This window comes from Peromyscus leucopus, chromosome 14 (assembly GCF_004664715.2).
Source record: "Peromyscus leucopus breed LL Stock chromosome 14, UCI_PerLeu_2.1, whole genome shotgun sequence".
NCBI classification, from domain to species: Eukaryota; Metazoa; Chordata; class Mammalia; order Rodentia; family Cricetidae; genus Peromyscus; species Peromyscus leucopus.
In genome coordinates this window covers 24,194,472-24,209,420 of record NC_051075.1, presented here as the reverse complement: position 1 = coordinate 24,209,420, position 14,949 = coordinate 24,194,472, and the positions used below count along the sequence as shown (strand labels likewise).

General features: G+C 42.8%; 1 protein-coding gene and 1 non-coding gene across 2 annotated transcripts in view; one reads left to right on the top strand and one right to left on the bottom strand.

Moving 5' to 3' along the window:
* The window catches only part of LOC114693375, a 35,691-nt gene that overhangs the window by 3,464 nt on the left and 17,278 nt on the right, over positions 1–14,949 (top strand). The gene's annotated exons all lie outside the window — the stretch shown is intronic.
* Positions 6,506–6,578, bottom strand: Trnaa-agc. Its single transcript has one exon. It is a non-coding gene; the product is annotated as a tRNA-Ala (tRNA).

The window sequence follows — 14,949 nt, the reverse complement described above, 5'->3', positions numbered from 1 at the left end:
TGTCTTTCTCTGGTACTTGCAGAGTTACTAAAATAACTTCTCCCTTAGCCTTGTTGAATTATCTGTAATTGAAATCCCCATGTTTAGAAGCATCAATTGATAGCCGGGCGGTGGTGGCGCACGCCTTTAATCCCAGCACTCGGGAGGCAGAGCCAGGCGGATCTCTGTGAGTTCGAGGCCAGCCTGGGCTACCAAGTGAGCTCCAGGAAAGGCGCAAAGCTACACAGAGAAACCCTGTCTCGAAAAACCAAAAAAAAAAAAAAGAAGCATCAATTGAGACTCTTGTTCAAAATTGGATTGACTTTAAAGTCTGTTCTGGATGTTAATTTAGTAAAAACGTAGTCCCAATATCACTGAATAAGAAGTATGTTTTTACTTTTATTTTTAAGTTTTGCTTGTATGGGGGTGTGGCAGGAGGAGCTTGCCACAGTGTGCATGTGAAAATCAGGACAACTTGGGAAAATTGGTTCTCTCTCTACCATGTGCATTCCTGGTATCAAACTCACACTGTCAGGCTTGGCAGCAAGGGCCTTTGCCCACTGAGCCATCCCACCACTTCTGTTTTTTTTCTTTTTAAAATTTATTTTTATTGATGTATCTGTGTGAGTGAGTGCCACATGTGTGCAAGAGCTGCAGTGGCCAGAAAAGGGCATTGAATCTCTTGGAACTGGGGTTCCCTGCAGTTGTGAGCCACCTGGTGTGAGCGCTGAGAGCCACGCCCAGATCCCCTGCAAGAGCAGCTGCAGCAAGAGACCCTAAGCACTGAGGCCTCTCTCCAGCCACCGCCCACCCCTTTTTTAAAGGGACTTTTATGCCACTCTGCAGCCAGGCTTCCACTCTGGAAGTCTGTAATTAGAAAACAACTTGAGTTTAAACCGGGCGGCAGTGGCGCTCGCCTTTAATCCCAGCACACTCAGGCAGAGGCAGGCAGATCTCTGAGTTCCAGGCCAGCCTGGTCTACAGAGCCAGATCCAGGACAGGCACCAAAACTACACAGAGAAACCCTGTCTCAAAAACAAGGGGGAAGGGGGGGGTTAGATTACTTGAAGGAGTGTTTTGTTTTTGCCTGGTTGGGTTTTTTGTTTGGTTGGTTTTTTGGGGGGTGGGGGTTTTTTATTTTTGTTGTTGATTGGGGGGGGGGTTGTTTTAGTTTTTTGTTTTTTCTTTTTTTGGTTTTTCAAGACAGTGTTTCTTTGTGTAGCCCTAGCTGCCCTGGAACTATCTCTTAGAACTACCTCTGCCTCCCAAGTGCTAGAATTAAAACATGTGCCACCACTGCCCACTTTGGTCTGGTTTTTTATTTTATTTTATTTATTTATTTATTTATTTATTTATTTTTTTGTTTTTCGAGACAGGGTTTCTCTGTGTAGCTTTGCGCCTTTCCTGGAACTCACTTTGTAGACCAGGCTGGCCTCGAACTAACAGATCCTCCTGGCTCTGCCTCCTGAGTGCTGGGATTAAAGGCTTGTGCCACCACCGCCCGGCTTGTTCTGGTTTTTTAAATGAGTCCCATGCTGTAGCCCAGGTTAGCCTTGAACTGGGGATCCTCCAAGTTCTCTCTGCCTCCAGAGTTTTGGGATTACAGATGTGCCATCTGTACCTGCCTGTATAGTCGACCAAAATAAGGAGTATATTGTTAGACCTGTTTATTCACGTGATACATAACACCAAATTTCAACATTTACATTTCAACACGGAAGTGGTTTTGTTTGTTTGTTTTGGTTTGTTTCATTTTGGCAGACTCTGGTCCAGCCCCAACTATCTTTGAATTCCTTGATTGGCCCAGGATGACCTTGAACTCCTGATGCTCCTGCTTCCACTTCCCGGCTGCTGGGATTTCAGGCCTTCTCCGCCTGTCTGGGTTGTGCAGGCCTGAGGGCAGAACCCAGAGCTTCATGCGTACTAGGCAAACATTCTACCCACAGAATTAACTTCTGTACCCATTTCGTGATTTCATTTCTCTTTATGGTTAAATAAAACTCCATTGCATGTATGTGCCCCCTTTTCTTTATCTGTTCATCCTTTGAAGGACATCTCTACCGAGTCCATTTCTTTTTTTTTATTCTTTTTTTTTTTTAATTTTATTTTTTAAATTACATTCATGATATTCATTAATTACACTCATGATATTAATCACATTTGTGATATTCATAGATTACATTCGCAGTATTCATTCATTCATTCAAATATATATATATATGTACATATATATATATATATTTTAAAATGCCGAATGTCATTTATTGAAGGAGGGAGGAGGTCTTAAATACAGGCTTACACTGAGTCCATTTCTTAGCTATTGTGAGTAGGGTAGAACTGAATGTGAGTCTACCTCTGTCTCTGTGGTTTGTTGATGTAGTCCTTTGGTTGTATACTTGGGGGTGGTATAGCTGGGTCATTGATAGTTCTATTTGTACTTTTCTGAGGCACCTCCATACTGATTTCTGTAGAGGCTAAACCAGTTTCCATTCCCATCAATGTATGTAAGAAGACATGTCCCCACAAACATTTGTTGTGGTTTGTTGCCATGGTAGCCATCCTGTGGGATGGTTGGAATCTCAGCAGTTTTCATTTGTATTTCCCTGATAGCTAAGAATGGTGAACACTTCCAATGTTAGTCATTTATGTTTCTTCTTTTGAAAAGTGTCTGTTCAGTTCGTTCGCCCATTTACTGATAGAATGGCTTCGTTTTGGTGTTTAGCTGTCTGAAGTTCTTAATGTAGTCTAGATATTTATTCCCTCTAATATATAGTTGGGAAGGCTTTTTCTCCATTGTGTAGCCTGTCTTTTTGAGACAGGGTCTCACTGTGTATCCTGGAACTCTCAATGCAACCCAGGCTGGCCTCACACTCGCAGAGATCCACCTGCCTCTGCCTCCAGTGTTCTAGGATTAAAGATGTAGGCTACTATGCCCAGCCTAGTATTAGCTGTGGCCTTTTACCATTCCAGCAGCAAAGTGAATAATCCAGGTTCTCCAGATTTTTGCCAACACTTGATTACCAGTATTTTCAAATATTTAGTATGAGATCAATAAGACTGGGGCTTACAAAGGATTACAAAGAGATGAAGGCCAGTTTTCAATGTCATATTTAATTTATGTTGAAACTTCAAACAATGTTAAAGGAGACTGTGGATTCAACAAGAAGTTGAGAATTCTGGGGACTCTCTGAGTTCGAGGACAGCCAGGGCTACACAGAGAAGCCCTGTCTGGAAAACAAAACAAAACAAAAAACACTTCTGAAGATGTTTGAGAAAATTGCAGCATTTTTTGGAAATATGGCATGTTTGATATGTTGTGTTCCAGTCTATTTGTATGCATGCTTTTTAAAATTAAGTTTTCTTGAATTTCTTTCATTATATAGGTCCTATCCATGCTTTGTTAAATATATGTAAATATTTATTTTTCTTTGGAACTATTATAAATTGTGGAGATTTTTTAATATGTTAAATGTTTAATATGTGATGTTCTTTTATTATTGTCATTATTATTGTGTATATGGGTGTTTTGCCTGTGTATGTGTCTCCAGCACCACGTGTGTGCCTGGTGTCTGCAGAGATCAGAAGAGGGTTACAGATGGTTGTGAGTGAGCTGCCGTGTGGGTGCTAGGAATTGATCCTGGGTCCTCTGGAAGAAAACCAGTGATCTTAACCACTCAGCCATTTGACCAACCCATAAATTGTGCTTTTAATTTCCGTTTCTCCATATAAAGGTGAAGTTAATTGTTCATCATTGATTTTGTAACCTGTGACCTTGTTGAAATGACTGGTGTTAGGAATTTTTCTGTACTCTTTAGTACTTTCTGCACGGATAATCATGTCATCTCCATATAGGCATGATTTCCTCGTTAATGTTTTTATTTTTTGAATATGTCTTTCCTTTTCCTCAACTCCTCCCATATCCCCCACCCCACTTCATGTTCTTTCTCTTAGAAGAAAACCAAACCAAAAATATGGAATGCTTCATGAATTCTCAGGTCGTCTGTGTAGCGGCCGTAGGCACACGTGATTTCTCTTCTTTCCCCCTCCTCTTGTTCTCCCCAAAGTGCATGAGTTTTCCTTTCTTGCCACGCTGGCTAGTACTTCTGCCTTTGCTATATATCATCATCAAGTAAGAATGCCAAGGCTGGACAGCCTCTCCTTCCCTGGCCTTCCGTCGCCGTCCAATGTGTTAGCTGTAGAGGTTTCTTTGTAGGTACCTGGGACACTCCTTTCTTTTTCCTGTTCACTCAGCCCTCTCTACAGGAGCGGAAGCCGCTTTCCTGGGTCATCTTGCTAGACTGCCTTTCACTCTTGTGCTCTCTGCTACTGGGCAGAAAGTCAGGGCATCGATGGCCAGGAAACAGCGGGCTCCACTGATGGTCTACCGGCCACTACTGCCCTTTGTAGGGTGCGGGCGGGAGCTCCCTAGTAGAAGCAAGCAAGTGGAAATGTCCTGTCTGGGACCAGAAGTCTCCTTAATTTGAATGATAGGGCTGCATAATAGTACCATATAACCTAGTACTTACTTATGCATTGTAACTCACTAAAGGTAGAGCTTTGCATGAGCAAGGGGGATGATGTAGGTCATAGAATTGAAAGGAGCAGTGTATATAGGAAGTAACATGAAACAATGCATCTCGAGCAAAACTCTTAGGGAATAGTGAGAGTAGAAACTGACCTCACACCTCCGTTATCAAAAAGGCCAGAAATGACAAGTGTTGGCAGAAATGTGAAGAAAAGGGATATTGCTGTATAGTGTCGATAGGAATGTAAATTAGTATAGCCATTTTGGAAAGTGGTATTGGGAGAGGTCCTCTAAACACTAAAAATAGAATTAAAATATTCTGCAATTCTATCTCTGACTATATATCCAAAGGAATTAAAATTGGTATAGCAAAGCTGCCTGTATTATTTCAGCATTATTCACAGTGTCTACAATATGGGGAAAAAGTACCCATCAACAGGTGAGTGGAGTTTTAACATTGAATATTCACAATAGGATATTATTCAGCCTTTGATATTTGTTTGCTTGCTTGCCCGCCTGCCTGCCTGCCTGCTTGCTTGAGTGGTGGCATTGAACCTAGGGCCTCCCACATGCTAAGCACACAGTTTTGCACTAAACTAAGCCTCAGCCAATAAGCCAGGCACAGAAAGACCAATACTCTGTTATCTCACCTTGTTAGTTACTTTTCTCATCCCTGTGGACCAAATAACCTCACAGGAGGTAACTTAAGGGACCCAGGAACGCATAGTGGTGGGAGCTGGTTACTCATCTCCACAGTCAACCAGGAAGCCGAGACCATGGACTGAACCAGGGGCTTTTATCCCTCTAGCCCCTCCCCTACAGTCCTATCTCTCTGCCTGTAGCCCGAATCCTAATTGGTCTTAATAATTAAAAACCCAGAGTTAGGTATCAGGGTAAAAGCAGAAAGACCAGAGAAGCAGAGCAGCCAGCCACTAGAAAGACTTCTTACCTCTACTGAAAGGGAGCTGAGCTCCTGTCTCCTCCCGCCTTACATTCCTCTCTCTGCCCAGCCATATCACTTCCTGTCTTCACCTCCCAAGTATTGGGATCAAAGGTGTGTACTACCACCTCTTGTCTCTATTTCTCTTTTAGACTGGATCAATCTTGTGTAGCCCAGGGTGGCCTTGAACTCACGGAGATCTGTCTGCCTCTGCTTCCTGAGTACTGGGATTAAAGGTGTGCACCACTGCCTGGCCTCTATGGCTAACTAGTGGCTTTATTTGTTAGATCACAAAACAACACTCTGATCTTCAGGCAAGCTTTCTAAGATCACAAACAAAATATCACCACATCTGCCAGCTAGGCCCTTTGCCTACAAAGTTCTACAGCATCCCAAAACAGCACTACTAACTTAAGATCGGGTGTTCAAATACATTCAAGGGCTAGTACGCACATGTAGAGTAGGAAATTGCCAAACTTAGAGAACCATAGAGTTGAGTGGTAGTCATTACATGTAGTGTAAGGAATGGAGTTGAGAAGGGGGAGATGTTGATCACTGGATACAAAATTTATTTCAGAATTTTATTTATCCATTTATTTATTTAGCTTTTTGGAAGCAGATTTCTCCATACAGCTATTTCAGAATTATTAAAAGCAGATTTTTAGCCAAGCAGTGGTGGCTCAAGCCTTTAATCCCAGCACTCGGGAGACAAAAAGGCAGGCCAATCTCTGTGAGTTCAAGGCCAGCCCGGTCTGCAAAGTGAGTTTCAGGACAGCTAGGGCTATTGCACAAAGAAACCCTGTCTGGGGGGATTGGGGGGGAAGCAGATTTTTTTTAATGTTCTTTCCAATAAGAAATACATATGTGAGGGGAAAGATATAATAGCTGGACTGATTTGATTCTTCTCTGAAATATACATTGTACCCCAGAAAAAATATACAATGATTATTTGTTAATTCAAGATTATATTGAAAGAAAAATGAAGGATAGTTAGAGCCTGGTGATATAAAGGCTTTAAAAGTCTAGAATTTATTTATTTATTTATTTATTTATTTATTTATTTTGGAGCTGAGGATCGAACCCAGGGCCTTGTGCTTGCTAGGCAAGCGCTCTACCACTGAGCTAAATCCCCAACCCCTAGAATGAATTTTAGTATGTTGAGAAATAGGAAATCATCCAAAAATTGTAGGGAGGGAAAATGGCAGTGAGATTAAAGCCGAAGGTTGGCTTATAGCAGGCATGTGAGGTCTGTTCCACTGAGGAACTAGTTAGACAGGATCGCTTGTCAGGAGGTGATCACCAACAGGAACGCTTGTCAGGAGGTGATCACCGTCTCTACGAGTTAGTTAAAGTGAGACAAAGGAAATCAGCTTCAAAAAAAAAAAAAAACTACCAATGGCAGGATTACATAGGACATAGGAAAAGTGGGATTTTAAAATATTTGTTACTACATCAGTTTGTGTGCACACTAGTGCTACAAGCATGCATGTGGCCGCAGAACACAGCTCTGTCCAGTCGTCTCCTGCCGCCTCTGTATGGGTTCTGGCAACCGAACTTGGACAGGCCTGCAACACTGTTGCCTTTACTGGCTGAACCGCCTCTCACCCAAAGTGAGGTTTGGCTCTCAGGCTGTCAGCCTTGACCGTGTTTCTTCCCCATATATTTAATTAAATGTAAGCAGAAACTTCTAAAGGATTTATGTCGTCCTTTAGAGAAGCTCTTCCTTCCCTCTCTTCCTGCCTACTTCTATATAATTTGAGAAGATCTCAACTGTCCTTGGGCAGCCAGTTGACACGTCTTTAATCTTTCTCCAAAAGAGTAAAGTTTCCGAGGGACTGTTACCACGCCTTCTGAAATAGTTGTCATACAGTTAAAAGACATTTGGTCTAATAATTGCATATAAATGCAAATTAAAACAACCAACTTTGTTTTTATGAGTACATCCAGTGCTTCGGCAGTTTGATGAAGTGTGTTTACCCCAGGTTCTCCTAGAATCTGTGATCACCGGACCCAGCGCCACCCATTCTTTTGTTTTTTTTGTTTTGTTTTGTTTTGTTTTTGTTTGTTTGTTTGTTTCGAGACAGGGTTTCTCAGTGTAGTTTTTGGTGCCTTTCCTGGAACTCACTCTGTAGACCAGGCTGGCCTCGAACTCATAGAGATCCTCCTAGCTCTTCCTCCCAAACTGAGATTAAAGGTGTGAGCTGCTGCCGCCGCCGCCGCCGCCGCCGCCGCCACCCGGCCATCACCCATTCTTATTCATATTTATCAGAGCAAGTTAGTATAATCATTCAGGAAATTGGAAAGTATGTTGCAGAAGCCTTCACCGTGTCTGAGTTCTCGAGTAAGGAGTCCATGCATGCCCAAATGTAAGTCATGGTGTTCCTAGGTTTTCACAACTATAGCTGTTTCTAACTGTCCAAAGGTCCTCGAGGAGCTGGGGAGATGGCTCAGCAGTTAGGAATGCTCACTGCTCTCCCGGAGGACCTGAGTTCAGTTCCCAGCACCTCTATACTGCTGCTGACAACTGTTTGTCCTTCCAGCTCCAGGGACTGTGACAGCTCTGGCTTCTGAATGCACCCACAGACACATGCACACACCACACACGTGTAATTTAAAAAGAGGAAATGCTTGGATTAGGTGTGGTGGCGCAGGCCTTTAATCCCAGAATGTGGGAGGCAGAGGTGGGAGGACCTCTGTGAGTTCGAGGGCAGCCTGGTCTACAGAGTAAGTTCCAGGAAAGGCACAAAGTTATACAGAGAAACCCTGTCTTGGGAAGAAAAAAAAAGATCAAATTGGGCAAGTTTTCACCTTGATCATGAAATTAGTAAATTTCTAAATTACTTTCAGATATGTGGGAGGAGATGTTATGTGCATTTGAGTTTGGGCCCTGGTAGAAGCTCAGGGCTTGGGGTGTGGGAACTAAACTTGGGTCCATGCAAGAACAATACATGCTCTTAACCACCAAGGCATCTTTCCAGCCCGGAGAATCCTCAAAGCAAACGAGCTTCTTGAATGATGGTTGTGCCTGATTATAATCCCAAGACACTATTTTTATTATAATTATTTCTATGTAGTATGTGTCTGTATGAATGTGTGTGGAGATCAATATACAACGTGTAGGTGTGAAACTGGGGATCAAGCTCAGGTCATTGGGCTTGCTAGCAGGCACCTCTACCCACTGAGCCATCTGACCAGCCCCCTTAGGCATTTTATGTTCCCATTAACACTCACACACCCGACAGCCTTTTGATGTGGGTGATTATTTCCATTTTATAGACAAGGCAGCTGAGACTCAGAGAGTTGAGTAACTCTAATAATGAGTTGGTGTGCGCAGGAATCAGGTTCAAGCAGTCTAACTCCAAAACCCACTGTCAGTCTCTGTTCAGGGTCTCTAGAGATAGTGTTCTAGAGACCAGAGGTAAAGCCGGGTGAGTGAAGGGTTGACTCCTAACTACTTATGATCTTTACTTAGAACCAGCACCAAGAAGTCTGCAGTTACTAAAGAAATCCTCTTATGCCTTTGAATGCAGTCAAATCGGAGCTCTCAGATTTTGGGTTTTGCATAGGGTTCTCGGATGTAAATGACTGTGCTAGGAAACTTGCACAGTCCAGTATGATTTGAGTGTTCATCCAGTAAATATATAGCTTTAAAGGTAACGATACCATTCAAGCTGAAAGAGAAAACCGATTCAGAGTTACAGAGAGGCAGATTCTAACTCAGACGAACAAAGAAATCCTGTCCTTGACTGTGTCCATCCCTTAGCAACTGCACATGGTAGTCTACCACATGGTGAGAGGGCACAGTGAGCTTCTGAGAGTCTTTAGTTATAGAAGGTAAACTCACAGCAAGCCTTTGTTAACATGATTGTAACTAAACCCAAAGAAACTGGGCCTCAAAATATTTTTATTTAATATAATGAAGTTTGTGGTTTTCTTTAAGAGTTACTGATGTACCAGAAGGTGGTGGCGCATGCCTTTAATCCCAGAACTTGGGAGGCAGAGAGGCAGGTGAATCTCTCTGAGTTCAAGACCAGCCTGGTCTACAGAGTGAGTTCCAGGACCGGCTCCAAAGCCACACAGAGAAACCCTGTCTCAGAAAACCAGGGGGAAAAAGTTACTGATGTAAGTGACTTAAATTTGAGTCATACAAGTTATCACACTTTTATCTGTAGAAAGCAACTAAGCAGGTTCTAGGTATTAATTAACACCTTGGGAAATTCTAATTAGATTTTAGGAATATGGTGGGGAAAGCCATTATTGAGGGAGAACCAGGGCATCTAAGACACTATGTTCTACCTAAAACAATGTGAGGTATATGTTAATACTATTTTGTTTTATTATAAGGTATAATCTCCCTCTTCTGGAGCTTATATGAATCAGTAACTTAGAATATTAAACTAGATATGCAAGGGAAGAAACAAAAAGGCCTTTGCATATCAGTTCAGAGCCAAGTAGTCTATTTTGGTGTTAATCACCCTCCTCAAGTTACGCAAAGAAAGACTGTTCTGTGCAGACAGCGGTGTTTTAGAAAGGAAGGACGCCTCTCTTATGAGCATGACCAAAGTTCATGTTCTGCTACCAGTCTGCTGTGTGCCATCTGCCATTCAGTTAGACATCAAAGACTTAGTGTCCTACTCTGTAAATGCAGGCCAGCTCTCTCTTCTTCGGGTCGGTCTGTGGCAGCTAGCCGACTTTGTGTTTGTGGTTATTTATGACGTGAATATGTTATTCTAAACACATAAAATGTATCCCGAAAGCTGGGCATGGTGGGCTCACACCCCTGATCCCAGCACTCAAGAGGCAGAGGCAGATAGATGTCTGTGAGTCTGAGGACAGCCTGGTCTACATTGTGTATTCAAAGCCAGCCAAGTCTACATAGAGACCTTGTCTCCAGAAAAGAAAGAAGCCGGAGGCCAGCAGGACCGCTTAGTGAGTCAGCCTGACGGCCAAGTTTGCTCCCGGGAAATACTTACTTCGTGTGTGCGGGAAGGCACCGACTCCTGAACACTGTCGCTGACCACTGCACACACAAAGTAAGTGGTTTCAGAAAGTGGTCAGAGAAGTGTGGAGATGCTCACCTATAACCCTAGCGTTTGAAAGGTTGGGCAGGAGAATCAGGAGTTCAAGGCCCAGTCTGGGCAATATGGAGCCTGACTCGATAGAAGATTTTAAAAAGGAAGCTGGGCATGATGGTGCACACCTTTAATTCCAGCACTCAGGAGGCAGAGTCAGGTGGACCTCAGTGAGTTCAAGGCCAGCCAAGGCTATAAAGTGAGACCCTGTCTTAAAAGAACAAAAAGAAAGGAGATAGCTGTGTGCTATTGCTCAATAAGCTGGCTCTAGATAATAATGACACACGTTTTCAAAAGCTAGAATAGGGGACTTTAGATGTTTTTCACCATAAAGCAGTCACATGAATAGGAGATATTTCTGACCTGATTTAATTATTAAATGATATAGTCATGCATCAGAACATCTCACTACTTCATATATAATACAGTTTTATGTATTTTTTTTATATGAGTACAACTTTATTTACAAAAGCAAGTGGTGGTGACATTCTGTTCCTTAAAGTAGCTGTACAGAACCTTAGATTATTTTATTTTTATTGTTCTTTCAACTGTGTATATTACATGTGCTAAATGTTTTTGTTCTATGATTTTGTTGAATATATTTTCTATGTCTTTGAGTTGGTATTCTCCTTCTTCTATCCCTGTTATTCTTAGGTTTGGTCTTTCCATGGTGTCCCAAATTTCTTGGACGTTTTGTTACGACTTTTTTGACCTTAGTGTTTTCTTTGACTGACGAATCTATTTTCTCTATTGTGTCTTCAACATCAGAGATTCTCTCTTCCATGTCTTGCGTTCTGTTGGTTATGTTTGCATCTGTAGTTCCTGTTCGTTTAGTCAGATTTTCTATTTCCAGCATTCCCTCAGTTTCTGTCTTCTTTATTGTCTCGCGATTTCAGTTTTCAAATCTTGAACTGTTTCCTTCATCTGTTTAATTGCTTTTTTTTTTTTTTTTTTTTTTTTTTTTTTTTTTTTTTTTTTTGGCTTTCTTTGATTTCTTCTAATTTTTTGTTTGTTTTTTTTTTTCTTCCATTTCTTTAAGGGAATTTTTTATTTCCTCTTTAAGGGAGTTTTTCATTTCCTCTTTAAGGGCCTCTATCATCTTCTTAAAGTCATTTTTAGGATTGATTTCTTCTTCTGCCTTGGTATGTATGTTCAGGTCTTGCAGGTGTAGAATCGCTAGGTTCTGATGGTGTCATAGGTCTTTATGTTGTTGCCTGTATTTTTGCACTGGCGTCTACTCATCTCTTCCTCCACTTGGTGCAGGTGGTGTCTGTGTCTGAAGGTGCCTCTCTTGTTCTAATTGTTAGTCTTGGTCCACTAGGGGTTCTTGGTTGGTGCTGTTGGGCTCTGTTTCTCTGGGAGCAGCTTCGTCCAATCAGTGTTAGTGGGTTCTGTCTCAGGAGCAGTTGTTCCCAATTGGTGCAGGTTGGGCTTGTGACTCGGGTGATTGTTGGGTTCGCAGGGCCTGTTTTTTTTTTTTGTTGTTGTTGTTTGTTGGTTTGGTTGGTTTGGTTTGGTTTGGTTTGGTTTGGTGAGGGAGCAGGGAAAGGTAGCTGCCTGGTCCCTGGGACTCTGATGGGTAGGGCCTAGGGGCTAGAGACCTGGTCTGCCGGTCCGGAGATGGGGCCTTACCTGTTCCCAGTCGGTGTAGGGTGGGCCTGTGACTCTGGTGATTTGGTTTGGTGGCTGGGCAGCTCCTTCTTTTGTGTTCTCAGGTCGCATTTTGCTCACCCACTCCTCAGCTGATCGTGTTTCCTCAGACTGCAGGCTGCAGGCTTCTGAAACCTCTCCCGAATGGGTCTCAACTGAGCAGGTTGATCAGTACGGCAATCTCACCAACGCCAACACCAAGTTTCTGGCAGCTGTAGAGAGTCTGGTGGGGCCAGCAAGGGTGACGCAGGCCTGGGGTGGAAGGTAGTGCAGAGATGTGGACAGGTGGGAGAGGTCCCGACACTGCAGGCCCAGTTCCCCAGTTCCCCAGCTGATCCTGTTTCCTCAAACTGAAAGCTTCTGAGTTCTCACCCGAATGGATCTCAGCTGAACTTGCTTAATGTTTTTGTTGTTTGTTAGTTTTATTTTGCTTTGTGTTTTTGAGACTGTATCTCACTGTATATTTCTTTTTTTTTTTTTTAGAAGCATAACTATTTATTTGTAACAAAGGAGTTCGTGTACAGTGTTGAGAATCTACAACTTCTTGTTAGATTCACATTTGCACTTCACCTTTTTTTTCTGAGACAGGGTTTCTCTGTGGTATTTTGGTGCCTGTCCTGGAACTCACCTTGTAGACCAGGCTGGCCTTGAACTCACAGAGATCCACCTGCCTCTGCCTCCCGATTAAAAGCATGTGCCACCACTGCCCAGCTGCACTTCACCTTTTTAAACAAACATTTATAATCATTATTTTATACAGATATAGATATGTAAACACAACCTATGTGTTCCTTATACGTTACATTTTAGTGTTTTGACAAAAAGAGCGTAGTACCGGGGAGACGGCTGGGTGGCAGAGTACTTGCGAGCGTGGGAACCTGAGTTTTGACCCCCAGCAGCCTCCATGGCAGCAGGTGCCTACTGTAACCCAGCACTGGGCAGCGGAGACAAGAGGCTCCCTGGGACTTGCTGGCGGCCAGTCTAGCTGAATTGACAAGCTCCAGGTTCAGTGAGAGATCCTGTCTCAAAAACTGAGGTCGGGGCAGTAGTGGCGCACGCCTTTAATCCCAGCCATCGGGAGGCAGAGGCAGGCGGATCTCTGTGAGTTTGAGGCCAGCCTGGTCTACAGAGCAGGTTCCAGGACAGGCTCCAAAACTACACAGAGAAACCCTGTCTCGAAAAACCAAAATATGTTTATATATATTTTTTTTTAATATTTTAAATAGTTTAAATATTATGGGATTAGGGATTTAGCTCAGTGGTAGAGTGCTTGCTAGGCAAGGCCCTGGCTGGATTCAGTCCTGGGGGAGGGGGGATAACAAAAATTGAGGTAGAGGGTGATTGAGAAAGACACTCAGCATTTACATCAGGCCTCCCACATAGGTGCATACATATGTGCTCGCACATACACACACAAAAGAAAAAAATCACAATCTTAAAAATAACCAGAATTTGGGGAGATGAAGAAATGGAGGAAATGGATGGCATTCTCTTCAAGATGTCCAGGGCTGCACAGAGAAGCCCTGTCTCGGTGGGGAATGGGAAGAGAACTCATGATAGTCTTTTCAGAGAAAGATAAAATGCTTCATTTTCTAATCTACCATTTCACTCATAGTCTTCTCCAGTCAACATTTAGCATCCTAGAGGGTAGCAGGCCTCTGAGAGTGCTTCATTTCCAGATAATTGTATTCTGTTTTAGATTATTTATGAACTACTTACAAATGATACAGTTTAACCCACAGAAAGTGGAAACTGCAGAAAAATGGATGCCATTTTGTACCTTTACCTGGATTGGTCCACTGTTAACCTCCTGTCTTTGCCACCTTTATTTCCGCCCCTCTACCAGAACATCAGGTATTTAAAATGTGCCGTTTGATTCCTGGAGAGATGGCTCAGAGGTTGAGAGCGTTTGTTGTTCTTTCAGAAGACCTGGGCTCGGTTCCCAGCACCCACATGGCAGCTTACAACCCTAACTACAGTTCCAGGGAATTTCATGCCCTCTTCTGACTTCTTCAGGCACCAGACACACATACACATGTGTACATACACACACACACACACACACACACACACACACACACACTGCTCACACATACTTGCCTGCAAAACACTCATATAAAAGTAACTATTTTTTCAAAAAAAAATTTTTTTAAGGAAATATCCTATTTTAACCAGGCAGTTTAACAACACTTCAGGAGGCTGAAAAGAGGGTCGCTGTGAGGTCAAGACCTATCTGGGCTTCAGGATAGATCTTGTCTCTAAACAAATAATTGTGTGTGTGTGTGTGTGTGTGTGTGTGTGTGTGTGTGTGTGTGTGTGTATTCTTCATCTTTTGCTGTGGTGCATCAGGACAGCATGATTTCAAATAGATTATGTAGTTGGTGCCAATATTACTCTTGTTTACTTGATGTTTCTGAGACTGGGTCTTATGTAGCCCAGGCTAGCCTCAAACTCGCTGTGTAGCCAGTGATAACCTCAAGCTGTGATCTTCCTGCCTCTTGGAGTTACAGGCATGTGGTACGACATTTGGTTTATGCATTGCTGAGAACAAGCGGAGCCTGGAACAAGTAGACAAGCATTCCACAACCGGGACACAGCATCTGCCCCGCGCCCCACCCAGCATGTGCAGCCCAGTTACTATCAAGGCCTGGAGATATATAGTGGATATAGATAGATTTGGAGTCAAGATATTCAGATTAAAGCTGTCTATCCTCCAAGTAATCCTTGAACAATGCCTCCTGAATTTCTAAGATTTATATGGTCAAAGATAAAATATTTTATTA